Source organism: Podarcis tiliguerta (genome assembly GCF_965153285.1).
Source record: "Podarcis tiliguerta genome assembly, chromosome: 1".
Classification (NCBI taxonomy): Eukaryota; Metazoa; Chordata; class Lepidosauria; order Squamata; family Lacertidae; genus Podarcis; species Podarcis tiliguerta.
Window position 1 is genome coordinate 6594148 of NC_139534.1, and position 22606 is coordinate 6616753.

A 22606-nucleotide genomic window follows, 5' to 3' on the forward strand; every position below is an offset into this window, starting at 1 on the left:
TTGCATCCCAAAAAAATATACTAAAGGGGGGGGGGGACAACCGTTTGTTTTGCTGAATAGAATATGGTCAATTTTGCATGAATCATGTTGCTAAAAAAGAAGAAGATTCATGCAGAAGAACGAAATCTCAAAGCCAAACTAGACACCTCATGAAGATGAATGCGACATTCCTTGAGTCAGAAAAAGAGCCACTTGCAGTGGGGCATTTGGGACAGCAGAAGGGAGGGACACAAATCCCTTTCCCCACCTACCATTGTCACATTTCAAATTGCTTGCCACACAGCTGCCCTGAGTTCATGCTTTCCCAGAACTGGAATTTATAGTCTATTTATATAGCACATTTTCTAGAAGTAAATCTGGGCTCAAAGTGGTTCTCGCAGAAATTGGTGTCTAAAGACAGTAATACAATAACAATATGTAATAAAACGTCACAACAAGATAATACTAAAATAGTAACAATCAACATTTAACCGTTAATTTAGGATACATGGACATTTACCGTAAGTGAGCATACAGCTTACCAACAGGTCAGGTTAAAATAGCCACCAAGCCCTTATGAAGGCTCCTAGGACCTGAAGGGGGCACAAGGCAAATGGGGAAAAGCATTTAAGGAAGGACAAGGTGTTAGAAAGCATCGTAGTACAAGGTCCAAAATTTTACGCAGGTGTATGCCAAAAAGAAGTGGGTGGCCCTGTGGGTTAAACCACAGAGCCTAGGACTTGCCGATCAGAAGGTTGGCGGTTCGAATCCCCGTGACGGGGTGAGCTCCTGTTGCTCGGTCCCTGCTCCTGCCAACCTAACAGTTTGAAAGCACATCAAAGTGCAAGTAGATAAATAGGTACCTCTCCGGCGGGAAGGTAAACGGTGTTTCCGTGCGCTGCTCTGGTCCACCAGAAGCGGCTTAGTCATGCTGGCCACATGACCCGGAAGCTGTCTGCGGACAAATGCTGGCTCCCTTGGCCAACCCCAGAGTCGGTCACGACTGGACCTAATGGTCAGGGATCCTTTATGGCAAAAAGAAGTGGTTCACAGCAGTCTTTTCACAGCTGGGTGACAGAAATAATAAGGCAACATTGCCTACATTGCTGTTTTTATGTACATTTCCAGCTTTACATCAAAACTTTATTATATGGCACTTACCAGATGTGTCTTCAGATTAGATCAGAGCACATATCTCTGTAATTTCCCAACTACAGACACGTCTGGCATAATTTGTGTGATCTGGTGATTACAGATTCTGCTGCGGCTGCTATGGGATCCAAGGACAAAGGGCAACCTGGGAACTGGTCTTGTAAAGGTGGGAACTGGGCAAAGTTTTCAATCAGTCCTGATACTTGGTGAAAACATGTTTCCCTGTACCAGATCATTATTTGCATGCACAGAACATTCAATGCTTTGCTCCCTGCAACTCTTGAATGAGGCCAGAGTCTCGGTAGATTAGATGTTCATAAAATAGAATTATCTGGGTTATTTCCATTAACTTTCTCTACCACAGAGAGTAGGGTGGGTAATATTATGCATCGCCTTTGCCTCTGAATCCCCATTGTGGAATATTTGGAATAGGAAAACCTCTTATTGCTAGCATGCCTTAAAAAGTCAGCACAGTAGAATTCCCAAGTCTTCCTATGATACAGCCTTCAACAACCTGGTACCCTCCATATGTTTTTGACTACGACTAAAGAGTTATAGCCCAACACATCTGGAAGGCCTCAGGCAGGCAGTGGCTGGTGTATTACAAAGCTTAATCATTTTGCGATGTACTTTTCAGCAACATGTTGTGAATAGGTGCTATTTGTTTACAAAAAGTAAATGCCACCAAGTTTTTGATACTTAAAAGTCTTTGGAGAGGGCCCTAGAGCTCAGTGGAAGATCATGGGTTTGGCATGCATAATATCTCAAGTTCGGTTCCAAGCACTGGTAGCAAGAGCAGCCCCGTCCAGTGGCGTAGCGTGGGTTGTCAGCACCCGGGGCAAGGCAAGTAATTTGCGCCCCCTAACCCGTGGATTTGCGCCCCCTAACCTGTGGATTTGCGCCCCCTAACCCTAACCCCCAGATGTTGTGCCCGGTGCGGCCGGCCCCCCCTGCACCCCCCACGCTACGCCACTGGCCCTGTCAGTTGAAGAAGGAGCGAGTGCTGGGTTAAATCTACCTGTGGCTCAAGGCAGCATCGGCAATAAGGAATAAGCAGATATCAGACATTACCTTGTTCCTGTCATGCAGAACAAGCCACACATCACAAGAAATGGCATCCAGCAAATTCACAATATGGATATGAATGCATATTCACTGCCCACCCAGAACTGCAGTCACTGTGTCCTCATAAGCCTTTGGGGTTCCAGAGTTGGCAGAGTTGAGTGATATGTTTTGCTAAGAGGCATAAAAAAAAAGTGTATCTCAGAGATTGGCAAGCAAAATTATATGAGCTAGCATATTATATGTTGAGTTAGCAAAAATGACACAAAAAATCAGAAACCAAAAAAATACAAAGTTTATTAATGACTGGAATAAATTTATGGTATACATTGAAGGAAACTACAGAGATTTAAAAACTATAGCAGGTTTGATATAAGTCTTACGACGCGCAAACCAGTAACAATTAATAGCTGCAGATAAAAGAAAGAACTTTTATTAAGAAACCCGAAAACGGGAGGGTAGGAGGTCAAGGGATGTGTAGGGAAAAGGTTTAAATATTTAAAAATATAATGTTTCAAGGAAAAAGATAAAAAATGTAATGAATGTTACTTCTGTGCTATGTATGGATATTGCTTTTGAACTTGTAGATCTGTTTTTTTTTTCTTTTGGTTTTTTTTTCTTAAGAGAAATTCAATAAAAAGAAATAAAAAAGTGTATCAACAACATGGGGTGTTAATTGTAGTGTTAAGCAGACACTTGCATCTTTCTAATTAAAGCCACCAGGTGTGTTTTGCTGTCACTGTTCTCTTTTTCCGGGGGGGGGGGGAGAGGGAAGATGTGGTTTTATGGTGCAAGAGTGCAAAAATCCACTTGAATTGCACAACCAGAGCTCACTGGTGTGCTATTGAATCTGACCCACAATATCACAACCGGCTGGAAGCACCTCAAGAGAACGGAATGGGAATTGAGATGCTGGTCCTGAGGTGCCGGAAACGCATTTACAGGTTACTTCTTCCCCAAACACGTTCCTGTAGGGAAAGCAGATCTGTGCCAAAAGGTTCGTGTGGGAATCATTCGCGAAGCACTCGCTCCTTTTACACCTGCATGTGCCGCCACCTTCTCCTCAAGTTTTCATGGCAGAATAATGCCCCCATGCAGAAAGGAGAGAATGTCCATTTATGTGTCGTTACCACCCCCCCTTGATTCACGTTACCCCCCCTACCAAAATGATTTAATTCTTTTTCTGCCTGACCCAAACAAAATAACCTCATGTCTTGCAAAGTGTTGCTCTCCCTCTTTCTCTGCCTCTCTCTCCCCTTCCTTCCTTCCTTTCTTTATTTTATCTTATTTTTTATTATTTAGTGGGCTTGCTGATTAGAAAAGAACCAAGCCCCCCCCCTTACAATCCCTTCCTCCCCCAACAGCACGATTGTCACTGCCAATTAGTACATTGTTAGGGCGCATAATGGCGCTGTAGCTGGGGGAACGGGACGCTTTTGTGCGTCTCCAGTCGGCCGTGGGGGCAGTCAAGATTCATTTAGGGCCTTACACAACATGGACAAAAAAAGAGAGGAAAAGTAAAGAAGGTTGGGGGGGGGCGGAAAGAGGCATCTGAAGAAAATGGGGGCGAAGGAGGGGAGGAAAGAATGAGGGGAGGGGGGACAACTAATATGGGAAAAGACGTGGGGGAGAAGTCTGCTATTCAAGGGGTAGGCAAGCCCCATGAAAGGCCCAAGAGGTAGCATCTCATTGAAGGCTCCCCATTGGAACACAAAAGGGAACTAGAGCTTAATAGTAATTAGTGGACTAACTGTGCAAAGAACATTGTGCCTCTTTAGCAGATTGTTCCAACTTTTCCTCCTCTCTCTGCTCTGCGAGAAAAGGGCGGCCTGCAGAGAGGAGAGTGAAAAGAAGCGAAACGGGGGCCTGGAGGCAGCCAGCGGCACTCCATTCCCGGGGCCCATTTGGCCGCGACCTATTCAGACCTACTTTTTTGACAGGTAAATTGGATTTTATTCTCTCCGAAATCTTGGGGCCAATTACGCAAGTGGAGATTTTGGCATGGTTGTGACATCCGGGGGTCCGGTTTTGGGGAGTCAATGTTTTTCTTGTTTCGGGAATCTTTAAAAGGTCCCCATCTCTCCCCCCACAAATATTATTATTATTATTATTATTATTATTATTATTGACAGCAGTCAATGTGTCAGCACGTTTTGCAAGGCTACATTGGCGACTCAGTGTTCAGCCAAAACTTCTGGACACTTTTAGGGCCCCTTGATTTAAAGGGTGGGAGGAGTTGAGCAACACAAGCGCAGCTCTCACCCGCTAAAGTCGGTGGGGCTCCACACAGTGCTTTGCTTCAGCTCGCCCTAAAATGCTTCTTTCTCTCTGTCCATCCCCAGAGAGGGAGGCTCTGGGGTGAGATCTGAAATGATGGCAGCCGCTGCCAGCCTTGATCTTGGATTAACGTTGAACTTCCCTCTCTCTGCCAGTGGCCAGTGCAGAGCTCCTTTCAGGTGCAAGAGAAAGTCTTCCAGTCACCTTTTCATTTAGGAGACAGGTGGCAGCAGGTGGGCCTCGCTCCACATGAAGCAAAGCGTTCGCCTTGGCTCATGGCAGGGCCAACCCTGCCCCCTTGGGGTAGCCATGTACCTCCTCCCATTCTTGATAAGCCCAAGATAAGATTATCATTGCAAGCCTGTCTTTGCAGAACAAGCAGCCTGCCAGGTGAAGGCACTTTGGAGGTTGGATTGTTTGGGCAGAGAGATTTCGTTGTTTCTTCCGCATCAGCCCGCCTTGTCAAAAGTAAAACTGAAGGCCAGTAGGAACTTTACATTATATAATAATCATTGTCATTTAGTGAAAATACACATTAGTCTTGATCATACAGAAGAAGAGAAGAGTTTGGATTTGATATTCCACTTTATCACTACCCGAAGGAATCTCAAAGTGGCTAACATTCTCCTTTCCCTTCCTCCCCCACAACAAACACTCCGTGAGGTGAGTGAGGCTGAGAGACTTCAGAGAAGTGTGACTGGCCCAAGGTCACCCAGCAGCTGCAAGTGGAGGAGCGGGGAATCGAACCCAGTTCCCCAGATTACGAGTCTATCGCTCTTAACCACTACACCACACTGGCTCTCCAGAAAAGCGTAAAGCATGCTTTTACTCAGAGGAAACCCATTTGCATGAATGGACTTAGCTTAGCCATGTTCATTCATATCAATGAAACTACTCTCAGTTAAACGTAGTTGGCTACTCCTAGTAGTTTTTTTATGCTTCCCACTTCCCTGAGTGGTAGGAAGTTCTAGGGCAGGCTATGTCCCTTGCAAAGAAAGTTTACTGAGGACATGGAGGCTTATTTGTAATATTTTTATTTACAATAATGCAAATTGAATAGATGGAGTACCCTCACTGTGAGAAGTGAAGTTAAGAGTGAACCAGGCAGAGGGCCTTCTCAGCAGTGGCTCCCTCCTTACAGAGATAAAGAACTACACAACTTTTAGAAGACATCTGAAGGCAGCCCTGTATCGGGAAGGTTTTCATGTTTGGCATTTTATTATGTTTCTATATGTGCTTAAAAAGCAGAGACATCACCTTGCCAACAAAAGTTCGTACAGTAAAAGCTATGGTTTTCCCAGTAGTGATGTATGGAAGTGAAAGCTGGATCATAAAGAAGGCTGATCGCCGAAGAATTGATGCTTTTGAATTATGGTGCTGGAGGAGACTCTTGAGAGTCCCATGGACTGCAAGAAGATCAAACCTCTCCATTCTGAAGGAAATCAGCCCTGAGTGCTCACTGGAAGGACAGATCCTGAAGCTGAGGCTCCAATACTTTGGCCACCTCATGAGAAGAGAAGACTCCTGGAAAAGACCCTGATGTTGAGAAAGATGGAGGGCACAAGGAGAAGGGGACGACAGAGGACGAGATGGTTGGACAGTGTTCTCGAAGCTACCAGCATGAGTTTGACCAAACTGTGGGAGGCGGTGGAAGACAGGAGTGCCTGGCGTGCTCTGGTCCATGGGGTCACGAAGAGTCAGACACAACTAAACAACAACTACAACAATATGTGCTGGAAGCCGCTCAGAGCGGCTCAGGAGACCCAGCCAGGTGGGCAGGGTATAAATAATAACACACAGGGATAGGGTTTCGGCCACATCAACTCCTCCATAAGTAAACAACACACAGGTAGCCAATGCCCAAAATTCAGGACTCCTGTCTTCTTTATTGACCACCTTCCAACTCCTAAAGCAGGCCAGATCCAATCTCCTTCCCCCTTGCAAGGCCAAGTTAGACAGATGGGCAGGGCCTCACACGTGTTAGTCACCTGACACCCCAATAGTGTCAGGTGGCCTGCTTTTGCACAGGCAACCAGCTGATCATCAGGACTTACAAAATGTCACCCGCGGCACTTTGCAAGTCCCAGCAATCAGCTGACAGTCAAAGCACCTTGCACAGGGCTTGGCAGGTGATGAGGTCTGCAGGTCTCCTTCGGTCCAGCTGTGCTTTTGCCTGACATCATATATGACCTCAGATGTAGGGCTTTTGGTGGGTGTGGGCTGGTCAAAATAGCCTCGCAAGCCAATTGGGAAGGCCTGGAGGACCTAACTAGACTTGCCTGCCCAGGCAAGCCACAAGCCATGAAAAGGCATCAGTGCTAGTCTCCAGTCCAGTGCCTAAAGCAGCTATCTGTACAAGGAATCAAGGCAAAAAAAGACCACTTATGATTTGATGGTTATAACACAGTGCGTTATACATATGATTAAATCATACTCTGAGGAGGCCCATTGAAGATAGCTAACTTAAAGCTATCTATTCCAACAGGTCTACTTGGCATATCTCTTGGTTGGATGCAGCCTAACAGATTTAAGCTGTCTAGCCACAATCCTAAAAGGCATCTGTGCTAACACAACTCTTGAATATCAGCTTATTTTAAGTAAATAATGCATGCTCCCATTTTTTAAAAATGTTTTTTTAAGTACACAATAGCTTCTAACACAAAGGGCCCTAATTGATTTGAAGGACCCATTTATATTCTGTTGAATAAATGAGAGGGAAGGGAGAAAGTTATTTCACATGCGCTTGCATAATTCACAGACTCATAGTCCATAATAGATAGATATTTACACAACAAATACTAAATGACTTTCCTTGACCTAAAATCATTCATCACGGCTGTTTCTCAAACGGGACGTCACTTTACTGTTTTAGAAAAGCGATGCTTAACCAAACACGCTTGTGCTCACATGTGCAGCCCTGACATTTTGCAATAAGTCACATCTGACAGTCCAAAAGTATAGAAGGGGAGATTCAGACTGCAAAGACTGAAGGCAGAAAACAAAGAGCTTGCTTACCGTCTACAAAACACCACGGTAGTTTGGGAGTAAATCAGTGACTGCAGTGCAGGTGGAGAATCTCTTCCAGTCTGAGGACCACATTTCTTTTTGGAAAGTTTTGCAGGAGCCACGTGCCTTGGGGGGGGGGGGGCCAGAGGGAAAAGTGGGGTGAGGCAACAAACATGAACTTTGGACACTAGGCTAGTTTGCACCAGTGGCGTAGCGTGGGGGGTACAGGGGGGGCCGGGCGCACCGGGCGCAACATCTGGGGGGGGGGGCGCGCTCGCACTCGCAGCTCTCTGCCCCTACCTGGCTCACTCACTCTCTCTCACTGCAGTGCTGGCTGTGCGAATCCGATCCGAGCCGCCGGGTCGCCGCCCACTGTGGAGGGGAGGGTGCCAGGCATGCGGTGCAGTGCGGAGAGAGAGCCAGGGACTATCTGGGGGAGGGACAGTGCAGCGGGGGCGGGGGCGCAAATTACTTGTCTTGCCCCGGGTGCTGACAACCACGCTACGCCACTGGTTTGCACACACATTCACACACCCCTCTCGACCCTCCATCCCAGGTACTGAGAAGCGCTATCAGAGTTCAGGAACACTCCCCTCCAAGCAAAGATACTCAAGGGGGGTGCAAAGCACAGGCCCTCCAAGTATAAAGTTACCAGATGAACCTGGGGACACTTCAATTAATTAATTAATTACTACACGTTCGGGACGTTGATGCTGCAGTGATGGGGGTGGCAGAGAGGCGGCCACCGCCTTGACCTCAACCGCCACGTTTCCCCTTCCTCCAAGGCCTCTACCTCCTTTCTCCATGAGCCTGGGCAGCCCCTGAGTTGCTGGTTCTTTGGTGGTGGGGAAGTGGGGTGCGGTGGGTCAGGCATGGAAGGCGCAGAAGGAGGGCCAAGAGCGGCGGTGAGGCTCAGGCAGCGCAATGCCTCGCGTCCCATTGGAGCAGCCCCAATCCCATTCCTACTTGTGTGCAAGCAGGAGGGGTGGAGATCCCTCAGCTGGGAAGTGAGGCTTCACACTGTCTTTCGGAGCAGCCCCATCCCAACTCCTACTTGCGTGCAAGCAGGAGGGGGCGGGGATTTCTCAGGCAGTGCAATGCCTCCCTTCCCATTCCTACTTGTGTGCAAGCAGGAGGGGTGGAGATCCCTCAGCTGGGAAGTGAGGCTTCACACTGTCTTTCGGAGCAGCCCCATCCCAACTCCTACTTGCGTGCAAGCAGGAGGGGGCGGGGATCTCTCAGGCAGCGCAATGCCTCCCTTCCCATCGGAGCAGCCCCAATCCCATTCCTACTTGCGTGCAAGCAGGAGGGGGTGGAGATCCCTCAGCTGGGAAGGGAGGCTTCCCATTGCCTAACTGAGAGATCCCTGCCCCCTCCTGCTTGCACGCAAGCTCTGATACGCAGCATGAAGCCTCCCTTCACAGCTTAGTTGCTGGGGTCAGGGAAGGTGGAGGCAGCCCGGAAGCTGCATCTTTGAGCCCCTGCACCACCATCATATGGGGGCTTCTGAGCAGCTCCTGAAGCCAGCCAGAGCCAACTGCTCCGGGCTGCTGAGACTGCCGCTGTTGCGTTTCCCGGGGACATTAGATGACATCCGGGGACATTCCGGGGATGGAATTTGTCCAGGGACTTACTCGCAAATCTGGGGACTGTCCCCGGGAAACAGGGACATCTGGTAACCCTATCCAAGTGTCCCTATTTTCCTGGGACATTCCTGATTTAGAGAAGCCGTCTTGGTTTCTGATTTGATCCCGGAATATCCCGCTTTCCCTTAGGACATCCCTATTATCATTGGGTAAATGTTGGAGGATATGGAGTTATAAAACCCCCGAGCCATCTGAAGGCAATCCTGTATAGGGAAGTTAAAAATAAAATAAAAAGTTTAATGTTTTATTATGTTTTTTGTATATGTTGGCTGCTAGGGCAAGCCAGTAAGATTTGTGGGGTATAAATAGTAAAATTATCCTTATGGGATGGGACATCCTTATTTTCATCAGAGAAATGTTGGAGGGTATGAAAGCAGGGGTGGTGAGGGTAATGAATCATAGAAGCTGGAAGGGACCCCAGGGTCATCTAGTCCAACCCCTTGCATTGCAGGAATCTCAACACACAGTCCCAACTCCAATCTGAAACCATCCTGGCCGTGGCAGACCTACATTTTGGGGACGCTGAAGCTTGAACTGTTATGGGGGCACCTTCACAAAGAACAACAAAGCCTGGGTAACCACGGTTATCTTCTTCAGTGGCGTTGTTCCATGGCAGAGGTCCACTATTTTTTTTTTATAAAAAAAACTACCACATCTCAGATTTTGATTAAAATTGCTGCCCTGGATTATCTCATATTACATGAAGCACTATTTTTTTCTGTTTTTTCTAGCAACATATTCATGTTCAGTTTCATCGTATGGAAATGTGAATCGTCCTGGAAAATGCAGATATAAACTCAGTTCAATTGCTAGCGGAACGTGTTTACTGGAGGAAGCATTTTTGCTCCTTTCTCCAAGGGACGCGGGTGGCGCTGTGGGTTAAAGCCTCAGCACCTAGGACTTGCCGATCGAAAGGTCGGCGGTTCGAATCCCCGCGGCGGGGTGCGCTCCCGTTGTTCGGTCCCAGCGCCTGCCAACCTAGCAGTTCGAAAGCACCTCCGGGTGCAAGTAGATAAATAGGGACCGCTTACTAGCGGGAAGGTAAACGGCGTTCCGTGTGCTGCGCTGGCTCGCCAGATGCAGCTTGTCATGCTGGCCACGTGACCCGGAAGTGTCTGCGGACAGCACTGGCTCCTGGCCTCTAGAGTGAGATGAGCGCACAACCCTAGAGTCTGGCAAGACTGGCCCGTACGGGCAGGGGTACCTTTACCTTTTACCAAGTTATTTGATGAATTGCTGAATAAAGGTGCAGTAGTGTGCTTGCTTGCTTGCTTTAGATATAGCAACAGGTTGGAGCATTAATTACCGGTAGGCTCTGCACTTACATTCTGGTCCCTGCAAAGGCTGCTGCTATGGGAGGGGTGGGTGAGTTAAATCAGTTTAGGATAAAGTACTAAGGAAGATTATTAGGTCTGATTCACACATGCAGGGAGATGGATGGGTATCTCTTCCTGGCGCAACCTGACGGGTGGTTCAAATTTCGGGTGGCAACTTTCCAGGGGAAAAGGAAAGGCATCACCTGGGGAAAAATTGGACAAAATTTGCAATTGCTCATTTAAAAATATAGATGCCAGCTTAGAAATATATTCAATACCATACACCTGTGCACAGGTGACCTGCCTGCTGTGGTTAAGTCTTTGCATTCCCTTCTTAGGGGTCTTTATCTTTAAGATGGACTTAGACCAGGCAGCCCTTCCAACAGAGGACTTCCTAGAATAGAATCATAGAATCATAGAGTTGGAAGAGACCACAAGGGCCATCGAGTCCAACCCCCTGCCAAGCAGGAAACACCATCAGAGCACTCCTGACATATGGTTGTCAAGCCTCTGCTTAAAGACCTCCAGAGAAGGAGACTCCACCATCCTCTGTCTGTCCTCTGATGGCTCTCCAAAGAGATGACGATGCTGAAATAAAGCAAGAGACTTATTCACATCTCAAGCTGTTCGTGTGAAGAACAGCTACCACACACTTCTATCCTTTTTATTAGTATTTTAAGGACAGCTCTTTCTTAAAGCGCCGCACAGTTGAACTTGTCCTCCCTGTTTCTCCTTTCCTTTTTCAGCTTTTAGTTTTACCTATCTGGCTTTCTTTTGGCATCTTTTTTTTTTTTTTTTTTTACGTTGCCTTGAGACATTTCTTTGAATAATTAATTGCAAATGCAATTAATAATCAAAACCATACGAATAAAAACCAGAACATTTCTGGCTGATTATTATTATTTTTTGCCGTTCCCATGAACTTACCAGGTGGCCTTAAGAAAGCCACAATCTCTAAGCCTCGGTTCTTTGTCTCCAGCAGGGGAGCGATGACACGGTTCTCCCTTACGCAGCCATTGTAAGGATTACAGAAACAATATTTGTGTAGTGCTTGTACGTGCAGGGAGCAGTATACAAATACTTCGTTTTATTGTTTATGGTGGCAGGAGAACACTGATGGAAACACAGAGGAACATGCAGCTGACGTTGTGCTCCAAACAGCAACACCAGGCAGCTATCTGAGGGTGAGGGTGCCGCTGATGGAACAATTCTAGCCTGAACTCCCTAGTGTGACAGTGTAAGAATCTGCATCCTCACAATTCCTTCTAATTTCAGATTTGGGTAATCTGGTGCCTATCAATTTGGAAGTGAAAATAGTCCCATCACAAAATAAGGTTGTGGGTTCTGCGTACTTAAGGTGCATAGAAGAACCTTACTAACTTTGTAATGAAAAACACATTTTTTGTGTGTGTGTGGGGGGGTGCCCTCAAATAAATGGTCCCAGAAGAGCTTGTGCTTAGTGACTTCAAGAACCTATGGAATGTTAACGTCAGTTGAGACGTGGAATGTTGAGGGGGTCTTTCTTTTTCCCCAAGGAAAATGGAAGCAGAGAATTGGCTTCCTTGAGGCTCAGACAGCTTATAGTATCCCGACAGAGGTGGGGATTAGGGGTGGGTGGGCAGATGTCTTTAAAAAGCACCTCCTTGAAGCACACATGGATGTTTCAAGTGACAGCAAAGGAAGGGGATTCTAGGTACAGTGCGAGTCAACGCTGCTGATTCACTGGGTCAAAAAATATATGAGAATACAAATCTGGTTCACACCCACCCACCCCAACCGTGCTACTATGTTTGGCTATGAAATACAAATCAGGCAGCCAAAAATGCAAGGAAATTAAGCAAATGGAACTGTAATCCTTGGATGAAGAGCAGTATATAAATTTAATAAATAATAATTTAATAGATAAAAGAAGCAAAAGCCACTCATCTGTTTTGTGTATTAAATGTGAACATGCAAGATAAATTGACTTCAACAAAGCTTCAGTGGAATTTGTCTGTTTATAAAATGTTTGCAATTGCTTGGCCCATTAGAAAAACACACACCAAATAATCAAACTGATCATCCAATTGTTGATGCTTGCATAAAGCCTGGTGCTGCGCTTTGAAGGCCATGTAATCAGCTGATTGTCTGGACTTCAAAATGCCCTGCACATCTCTCTTTTTAAAAAAAAATTAAATTGTTTTCAGTTATATATATTTCAATAGTTTTACAATCATTCTAACATTTCAAAACTTCTTCCTTCTTTCTCTTTCTGCATTTCCTTAAATTTGTTTTTTACATTTCCTGCATAGCCTAATTTAACTTATTCTTTTATTCATCTACTTTAAATAGATATTCTTATGAAACTGCAGGTTATTACAATAATCCTGCCAATGTCCTTTTCTGTTTACCATTTGTCTATAGACATTCAATAAACCATTTCCATTCTTTTAGCCCTGCATATCTCTTTGCAAGCCCAGGATTTTGCAGGGACCACTGATCAGTTGACCAGTAGTGCCTGCAAGCCTTTTGATCCTGCAGCTGGGCATGGCTTGGCCAAAGCGACCTCATTAGGCCCACACTCTGGCTACAGCTAAGGAAAACCAGAGGGGGCCAGCTCTCCCTCACTGCTTTCATAGAAGACCACCAGCTTCTATGAGTGACAGGCAAATCACAGCCTTCCATGTTTCATGTTGCCACTGAAAGGCCTCTAAAAATGGCATTAGTCAAGGTGGTCATTTGAGGTATCAAATCCAGCTCTCCAAGTGTCCAGCAGGAAAACTCTCCAGTAGAATTGGTTTGGTGCTAAATTGTCATCGCGGTTTCGTGGAATGCCAATTTCGTTAGCCACTTTCAGCCAGCTGCCAACAGAAAGGCAAGGATATAAGTCTAAAGGAGAAGGAAAGAAGAAAAAAAATAACAGGGTTGTGGCCTCCCACATGAGGTGCCCAATCGCATGCCATTCCCTGGCAACAATTGAGTATTCAAGTACAGTGGTGCCTCGCAAGACAAAAAGAATCCGTTCCGTGAGTCTCTTCATCTAGCGGTTTTTTCGTCTTGCGAAGCAAGACCATTAGCGGATTAGCGGATTAGCGCTATTAGCAGTTTAGCGGCTATTAAAGGCTTAAGGGATTAGCGGATTAGCTGCTAAAAGGCTATTAGCAGCTTAGTGCCTTAGAAAAAGGGGGTGGGGAGCGAAAAAAAACCCCCAGGAATCGCAAGACATTTTCGTCTTGCGAAGCAAGCCCATAGCAAATTCGTCCTGCGAAGCACCTCCAAAACGGAAAACCCTTTCGTCTAGCGGGTTTTCCGTCTTGCAAGGCATTCGTCTTGCGGGGCACCACTGTAAGCAGTTTCCATCATACATGAAATATGCAAAATAACTAAGCAAGTATTAGACGTCACCCCAGAACTGGCCCTACTAAACATCTTCCAATAAAATAATGCCCACTCACAACAGAAAGAGCTCATAACCCACCTACTCTCAGCAGCCAGAAGCATCATAGCTAGACAATGGAGAGACCAGTCAGGAGTAAACATGAACCAGGCATGGCCAAACTTGGTCCTCCAGCTGTTTTGGGACTACAACTCCCACCATCCCTAGCTAACAGGATCAGTGGTCAGGGATTATGGGAATTGTAGTCCCAAAACAGCTGGAGGACCAAGTTTGGCCACCACTGGCATAGACCAATGGTACCAAATAGTATGGGAAACAGCCTTATTAGAAAAACTAACCAATAAACTGAAGGAGCGTCTCCACCCCCATCGTTCTGCCCAGACACTGAGGTCCAGCACTGAGGGCCTTCTGGTGGTTCCCTCGCTGCGAGAAGCCAAGTTACAGGGAACCAGGCAGAGGGCCTTCTTGGTGGTGGCGCCCTCCCTGTGGAACCCCTCCCACCAGATGTCAAAGAGAAAAACAACTTCCAGACTTTTAGAAGACATCTGAAGGCAGCCCTGTTTAGGGAAGCTTTTAATGTTTAATTGGTTATTGTATTTTAGTGTTTTATTGGAAGCTGTCCAGAGTGGCTGGGGAAACCCAGCCAGATGGGAGGGGTATAAATAATAAATTATTATTATTATTATAAACTGACACAGGGATAAATAGAAGAAGACGCCTTCACCCTGGTTTGGTTCCCCTTTCACAGCCCAACAACACAACGACAAGAACCCGCCAACAGCATTCGAATCAAGCTGGCTAACCTGATCCAAAAGCACACACACACGTCGATGGAAGAAGATTGGAAAAAAATTAAAGTATATTTACAGAAATATTGTAAAATTAATGAATGTTAGAAGAATATTGGAATGAAGTTACATGGTTTTAGCAGAAGGGTTATTAAGAACTATATGAAAATTAAGTGTTAATGTGCTAAAGTGGAAAATTTAAAGTTAAATTGTGTTAGGATAAATTTTAGAACAAAAATTGAAGAAGAGGGAAAGGATTTGTTGAACCAGCTAATTGGAACTAGAATACAAAAAAGGGAGGTGTGAGGAAGTCGAGGAAATAAGCAAATGAAAGATATAGATATGAAATTTGGATGTGTGTGTAAATGTTTATGGTTTTTTTTATGTTGTATTGTTGTATTGTATTTTTTTTCTCATTGTTGATGTATTGTCTGTTGAATTTATGTATTGTTTTTCCTTATTGTTTTTTCTTTTTATAGTTATAAAACATTTAATAAATATTATTTTTTTAAAAAACAAAAGCACACACACACACACCCCACTCACACACAAAAACAAATTTCACTACAGCCAACCAAAGACAACCAACCACACCCTAGGCCACCCCCAACCTCTCTCACCACCAAAGGAATACAAGCGAATAGGAAAGAGAACCCACAGAAAAATCCCACACCTACACTAAGAAGAAGAATTGAAGCGACACTGACACCAAATCCCACCCCACTCACCATTCCCCCTTCCTCCTCTTTCCCCCTTTTCTTCCTAACATAACATTGTTTGTAACACTAATGTCTCACAACCAATGGAACTGATCTGTAGAAAACACAACTTGAAAAAACAGACAATGCACGTAAAACTAAGAAATCTTATTTATATAAAAGGTGAAGGAACAGCAACTGCTACCCAGGTTCTACCTTAAGAAAATCTGCTAAAGATTATAGAATCATAGAACTGTAGAGTTGGAAGGGACCCTGAAGAGCATCTAGTCCAACCCCCAAGCATGATAGATGGCCAGCAAGAACACTCTCTACATCTGATAAAACAAAGTTCCTGTTAAGAAGTACTATACATACCAAATACCCAAACAAACAAAGTAAGCAGTTTCCATGTCACTGAAAACAAATTGTGGGTTTCAGCTGGGATAGGCCCTTGCTCATTTCGGCCCTGCCCAACAATGGCAGTGTCCTTGCCTGTGTGTCAAATATTAACTGTGGCAGGAGTTAAGAAATGTCACCACAGACACTTTCCCTCACCCCCTTGTTCATTCCTTTGTCTTTCCTGAAGTGTGGCTTAGTTTTCTCAAATCTAAGGCAGCAGTACACAGAAGTTAGAGCTGCATCAACTGGGAGATTTGCTGAAGATTCACAAGGATTTCTGACTCCTGGCTGTTTAACAATCATACTGGGGATAATCTCCCTTTGACCCTCACCTGATGAAGAATAATAGTGTCCATGGTAACTGGAATACAAAAAAGGGAGGTGTGAGGAGGTCGAGGAAATAAGTTAATGAAAGATAAGGATAAATATTGGATGTGTTTTTAATTGTTTGTGTTTTTGTTTTTGTTTTGATGTATTGTGTTTTTTTGTTTTCTTTTTATGTATTGACTCTTTTTCTTTTTTCACTTTTTTCTTTTGCTTATTTTCTGTAACTTTTAAACTTCTAATAAATATTATTTAATACCAAGTGGGAATATAGCTGTTACTTTGGTGGTTTCTGGAAGGGTCTGGCAACAGGGCGCTGGAATAGCCATTTTGTGCAAATCCTCGCAGAGCTCTTCTTAAGTTCTTAGTTCAGGACACCAATTCCAGCTCGTTTCTTCCTACCTGGATGTTGCACCATGGCTCCCAGTACTGAGAGTTTGCTGTCTGCACCTCCATTGAATCACAGGCTTTCTTCTCCCTGTAAAGTGAAAAAGATCACTAGTTGGGGTTGTGTTTTTTTTAATGGCTGGGCTCTTGTGTCTTTTAACACCTGAGACAAAAAGCAGAAATTTAACAGGAGGAGCCTTCTTTACAAATGCCTTCCGGTGCCAGAGACAGCTGCAGGTGCTGTTTTGTTTTGCCCTTCTTGCAAGCTCTTAAAGGAACAGAAGACTTGTTTTCTTCTATTTTATTATGTTTTGGGACGGTGTTGGAGAGGTGGGGAGTTACAAGCTTTTGGTGAGGTGATCTCAGAAATAGCCAACATTGCTCCAGCCAGACGTTGTTGGACTACAACTCCCATCATCCTGAGCATTGGCCCTGCTGAGCCTGATGGGAGTCGGAGCCCGACAGCCATTAACAGAAGTGAAATGAAATGTTATCTGTTCTGAGCTGGAGGAACAATGTGGGCTGTTAAACAAACACATGTTACTGCGTGAAAGATAAATAAGTAGAGGAACACTCCTTCCTATGGGCAACTGGATTGGAGTAGCCCGGCATGTATGAGCAAGCGAAAACAGAATCATTTCTATCTAGGGCAAGTGACAACTCAACGGTTGGATAGCGGAAGTGGTGGGCAAGAGTGAAAGAGTTAAGTTTCTTGGAGCAGACTGGGAAGGACAAAGGCACATGTTGAAAGGTTAATAGGTTATACAGTACCTTAACCTTTCCACTTCACTAACTTGATGTGTTTCTTCTCTCCCATTCAGGCTGCTTTAAGCCAACCTCCCAGCATAATAGACAGCATGTTTATAAAAATCAGACTGATGTAACATTAAGCCTTTCTCAAGCTGTTTACACTCTGGAGGTGAATTAGGACTGGCACTTTGTTTTGCTTCGTTTCGTGTGTGTGTTTTATTTTTTTAAAAAAAACATGTTAGTAACGCGGTTCTGTACAGATTATGGCAAGCAAGCCTGTCTTGGCAATTGTGCTTTTGCATCAGGGTGTGTCCTGTGTGGGGTTTTTGTTAGGGACGTTTTTTAAAAATCTGTTTCGCAAACCGAGGAAGCCGGAGGATTCGGTGCTGAGCTCCTTTGCAGAAGGTGCATTGGAAAGTGGGCCAAAAAGCTCCATCTGTCCCAGAAGGAAGACATGCAGATTGGTTCTGAGCTGCTTCTTCTTCGGTGATCACTCTTAGCCAAGTAGGACTGTCTTCCATAAACACAGTTTTAACAATGAGTCCGTAAGTGGCTGTGGAGGCCAATTCTGGATCCACACGTCCTTCCACAGTGGGGACATTGGTTTCCAGGCAGGAGTTGATCACTGTGAGGGTTTGCCAGGCATACCTTCCTCTTAGCACATTTATCCTTTTCGTACTGAGTTTGAGTGTCTTCAAAGCTCATGACACCTTTGGTAAAGGCTGTTCTCCAATTGGAGCACTCGCAGGCCAGTGTTTCCCAGTTATCAGTGCTCATAGAAGAAGAAGAAGAAGAAGAGTTTGGATTTGATATCCCGCCTTTCACTCCCTTTAAGGAGTCTCAAAGCGGCTCACATTCTCCTTTCCCTTCCTCCCCCACAACAAACACTCTGTGAGGTGAGTGGGGCTGAGAGACTTCAAAGAAGTGTGACTGGCCCAAGGGCACCCAGCAGCTGCGTGTGGAGGAGCGGGGAAGCGAACTCGGTTCCCCAGATTACGAGACTACCGCTCTTAACCACTACACCACACTGGCTCATACTACATTTTTAAAAGGTTTGCCTTGAGAGCAGCTTTAAACCTCTTTTGTTGTTGTTATTTCGCTTTCCATTCTTAAGTTGGGAATAGAGTAGTTGCTTTGGAAGACAATAATCAGGCATCTGGACAACATGACCAGTCCAACAAAGTTGATATTGAAGAATGATATTTGCTTCTTCCAGTACACTGTCGTTAGTTCACCTGTCTTCCCAAGTGATGTGTAACATTTTTTGAATATTTCTGGTTCTGAGACCCTGGCTCAGCCATGCACTTGATGGGTGGCCTTCAGCAAGTCCGCCTCAGTTGTCCTTCTGTAAAATGGGAATTACTGCATGGATTAAGATAAGGAAACGTCAACCTTACCAACCCCAAGTGTTGGGGCAACCTACAAATCAAAGTCAATAAACAAGCCAGGCAGTGAGCAGGACCTGTCTGGGCATGATGCAGATATCTTTCTGGCAGTGATTCTTAAACTGAGTGTGCGATGAGAGAACTCCTAGTGTGCTGTGAGAAATACATTAATTAAATAGTTAAAGTCGACTTGTGGGCTCAAGGTAGCCACCCACAGACGAGGCCGCAGGATTAATTGCATGTGAATCAGGTGGGGATAATTCTGTCATGTCTGTGTTCAGTCATCCCTGGTGTGTATGAGTTGCAAATTGGTAATACACCTTCTCTTGAACAAGAGGCATATCTCTCAGAACAAGAATTACACGGAAACGTGAGCAACACGGCATTACTCAGAGTAGACCCACTGCAGTTAATAGACCCAATAGGTGTGGGTCTTTGGTGAGAAGGTCCCCTTCCTCTTGCATATGCTAAAAGCAAGAAAAACAGCCTAACAGGAACATTAATGGATAAAAATAAGCACATATTGCCTCTAGCCTAATAGCTATTAACTTGGACAAATTGAAGAGAGCATCAGTAGTGGTCATCATGGCAGTAATAAGATCTAAATTCAGTTCAGATATGACCCAAACTTGGCCACAGGGTCAGAATCAGATCACTGTGGCCGTGGAAGAGCTCACATCTGATGTCTCTCTGGGGGGTCCTTACATTCCTCCCCCCACCCCTCAGCCCCACAACCCCACAGTGCAATGCTAGATAGATCATTCTGCTGTGGCTCTATGGGAAATTCAATGTGTGACTAAAGCCAGCTGCCACCAAAATCAGGTTACGTCACTAACAGAAGAGGGGGGGGGTCCAGAGGACTGCCCGTCCCCCACAAAAAGAGCCCTGGAACCTATTAGATCCAGATCCAGAGAGTTGTCTCCCATGGTCGGAACCTCAGAAACAAGCTCGGAATCCAAATCTGGACCTTTGTGTCTACAGTGAGCACAGAAAGACGTCAGATGATATGTAATGCCCCACAATGCATGCGGGCTACAATCAGAATATTACGGCAGCTGGAACCTTTGTAAATTAAATCTTGATTCCTCATCTGAATATCCTCCCCATACCTGTTAGGAACTCGCTGCGTTCCTGTGCAATCACGCCCGTGTTTATTCAGAAGCAGACCCCACACAGTGTCTGTGGGGTTGCTCAGAGCATCAGCCACCCTTTGTTTGACCTTGTCTCCTTGTTGGATTGTGGCCCAGCTCCAATGAGCAGGGCTGGATGTTCTCCATCCTTACAGGTATTTATCATTTCTCTTCTCTCGTTAATGAGGTAAGAAATATGGGAGGGGGAACCTGAGCAAAGCTCTATAATGTATAGCACTAGATAACTGCCAAGCAGTATCCATCCACTTCCTCCTATGTCTCCTATATTGTTTGCTATGAGTAAGAGGATGGCAAACTAAGATTGGGTCCCCCCATTCATAGCCTCCTGTTTGCAGAGGAAATCACTCTCCTCTCCAGAAAGGAGGAGGAGGAGGACCAGTGAAGATCAGTGTGTGGGGTGAACTAGAAGCCCTAGATTGTTTCTGTACATCTCAATGGACTCCACAGGTGATTCCATTTCCAAACAGCCCTTTAATTAGCAGCACTTAGCACCTGCCCAAGGGGTGCTAAGTGCTGCAAGCTGAAGAGGATTATTAGCACCTCTTCATGGGGCTTGATTTCTCTGGACAATGCGAGGACAGCCCCCCACTGTTGCTAGGGGAAGCCACAGGAGGAAAATTGCCCTAGATCTGTGTTGCTGGCAATTGCCCCAGTTCGCCACCTAGAGAATATGAAGTTTCAATACTTCATCCTCCAATTATCCTAGCAGGTTACTCCTACCACTTCCAAAATACAGGCTGAGGCCAGGTGTGTGCAAAGCCTTGAATGCATTGCATGCTCTGAACTAACCGAAGGGCGGAAAAGGCTCCGTCGGTCTCAAAAAGTGGCACATATCTGAGAGATGCTGCTTCTTCCATCCCCACAAAATCACAAGAATGGGGAAATCCCTCTCTGTTTCTCCATCTTCCATTTCTTATTAAATTCTACTCCTATTAGTTGCTTGCTACACACAAAAAGGTCTCAGAGTGACTTACAGAAACTGATAAGAGCATAAAGGATAAACAAAAAAAGTCATTAGAATATCTAATAGTTCGTGCATTGATGTCACCTCAATAACTCTTGCCTTGTTTTTCGAAATCAATGAGCAGGAGCTTCCCCAGACTAAGAGGCACTGTGGAAGGCTCTTGCTCAGGGCTAATGCTCCTGCTATTCATGCAAGTCCCAGGTTCCATCTGTGGCCTCTCTTGGCAGGGGCTGGGAGGGACTTCTGCCTGAAATCACGAAGCGCCACTGCCAGTCAGTGTAGTAGACATTGCTTAGTGAGATGGATCAATTTGTCTGATTCAGTAGAAGGAGCTTCCTGGGTTCCTTCCTATAACAAAAAAATAAAAACTTGCTCACCAAGGGCAAAATTAACTTATGGAATTTGGTGCTACAAGACAGAGTGGATTGAGCACAATTTATGTTAATCCACTTCCTCCATTCAGAATAGACTGGAGCAGTTCACACCTGCTTGTATTTGAATTTGGGTAAGAGGAGGAACTTCAGTCTTTTCTGTTTCTGCAAGCAGGCACCCCCTTTTCTGTTTGCCCCTGCCTCATTCGTTGACTCTATTGTGCCCATGAGGTCCCCAGCAGGGCACACACACAGATACCTGTGCGCACACATTTAGAAAGAAAACCCACACCCAAGAAGAGTGCAAAAGCTCACAGTCAGGCAGCTGAAATTTTGCTTGTGTGGTTTTCTGGGTTTGTGCACACACCAAAAAGCCACCGTAAATTCACAGCACACACTTTTCAGATGGTTGGTATAGTTTGCTTGTGCAGTTTTCTGGTTTTGTGCACTTTGAAGGATGGTGCCTATGCTCTGCCTTCATGCTGCCAGATTCCATGTCAGCATCAAGGCCGTGCGCAGAGGCAGTTCCTGTTCTCCACTGGTGGGGGGATTATTATTATTTACTTAAATTCCTCTGCAAAGTGCTATGGGTGCCAGTAAACATCAAATACATAAATAGCAGCAATAACACAATTTGAAGGGAAAACAGTCAGAGCTTTATGGCACGCTGGAAGACCAGCAAAAATTCTATGGCGGCAGTTCCCAAACTCCCCACCCTGATGGAGCACATGAAAATTACTAATGATGGTTCCCCCCCCCTTGCCTTTTGTAGCAATCCTAATGCATTGTGCTAGATGCAGTTGGTTGTTAATCATATTGTTGTCGCTCCTTTTATTGCATTGCATTTTATGGTATTACTATTTGCAATTCGCTGGAAGTCCTCTGCGCTGGACCTGGAGGCTTCATTTAGCCACGTTATCCTTCCTAATTCTCCCTTACAGCCCGCGTGTCTTCTTCACATCTCGTGGCAGCAGCCACTTTTAAAGTGGCACTTTAAAGAGTAACCCCATTTACTATGGGGTGAAGTCTCCGCGTGGTTGGCATTCAACGAAGTTCCAAGCTGAGCAGACCCACGGAAGTCCACGGACCAAGAACTCTGTCATGGTCATTAATACTGACGGCTCTATTCTGGGGCAAACTTCGTGGTGCCTACCGCCCTCCGTGGTGTTGTTTTTGCAATTAAAGGACCCCTGCAAAATTGCATCGTGGGGACTGGGATTTGCCAAGGGAGCTGGGAGTTGCAGTTCAGGGGGAGAGGGGGGTCCCTTCCCCGTCGGGGCTGCCGCGGGCCCCTTTGCGCCCAGACGCGCGTCTTTGGGCGCCGTGGCGCAGCCTTCTCGGTCTCCCTCCCCGGCCCGGCTGGCCCCGACGCGGCTTCTTTCTGGCGCGGGGAGGGGGCGGCTCTGGGGCAGTGCGTCGGCCGGCCTCCGGCGCGGGTGGGCGGGCCCCGTCGGGGCGGGTGGGCGGTCTTGGCGCGCAGGCACTAGAGCGCAGGTGGCTCGGGCTGGGCGCTTCATTCGCCGCCGGTGGCGCGTTTGGCGGGCTGCGCGCGTCCAGACAGCGACCCGAGCCTGG

General features: G+C 45.9%; 1 long non-coding RNA gene across 1 annotated transcript; it reads left to right on the forward strand.

Moving 5' to 3' along the window:
• Window positions 1-507: 507 nt before the first annotated feature.
• Window positions 508-3214, forward strand: LOC310659690. The gene is made up of 3 exons (XR_014502933.1): window positions 508-1939; window positions 2117-2387; window positions 2846-3214. It is a non-coding gene; the product is annotated as an uncharacterized lncRNA (long non-coding RNA).
• Window positions 3215-22606: the final 19392 nt, after the last annotated feature.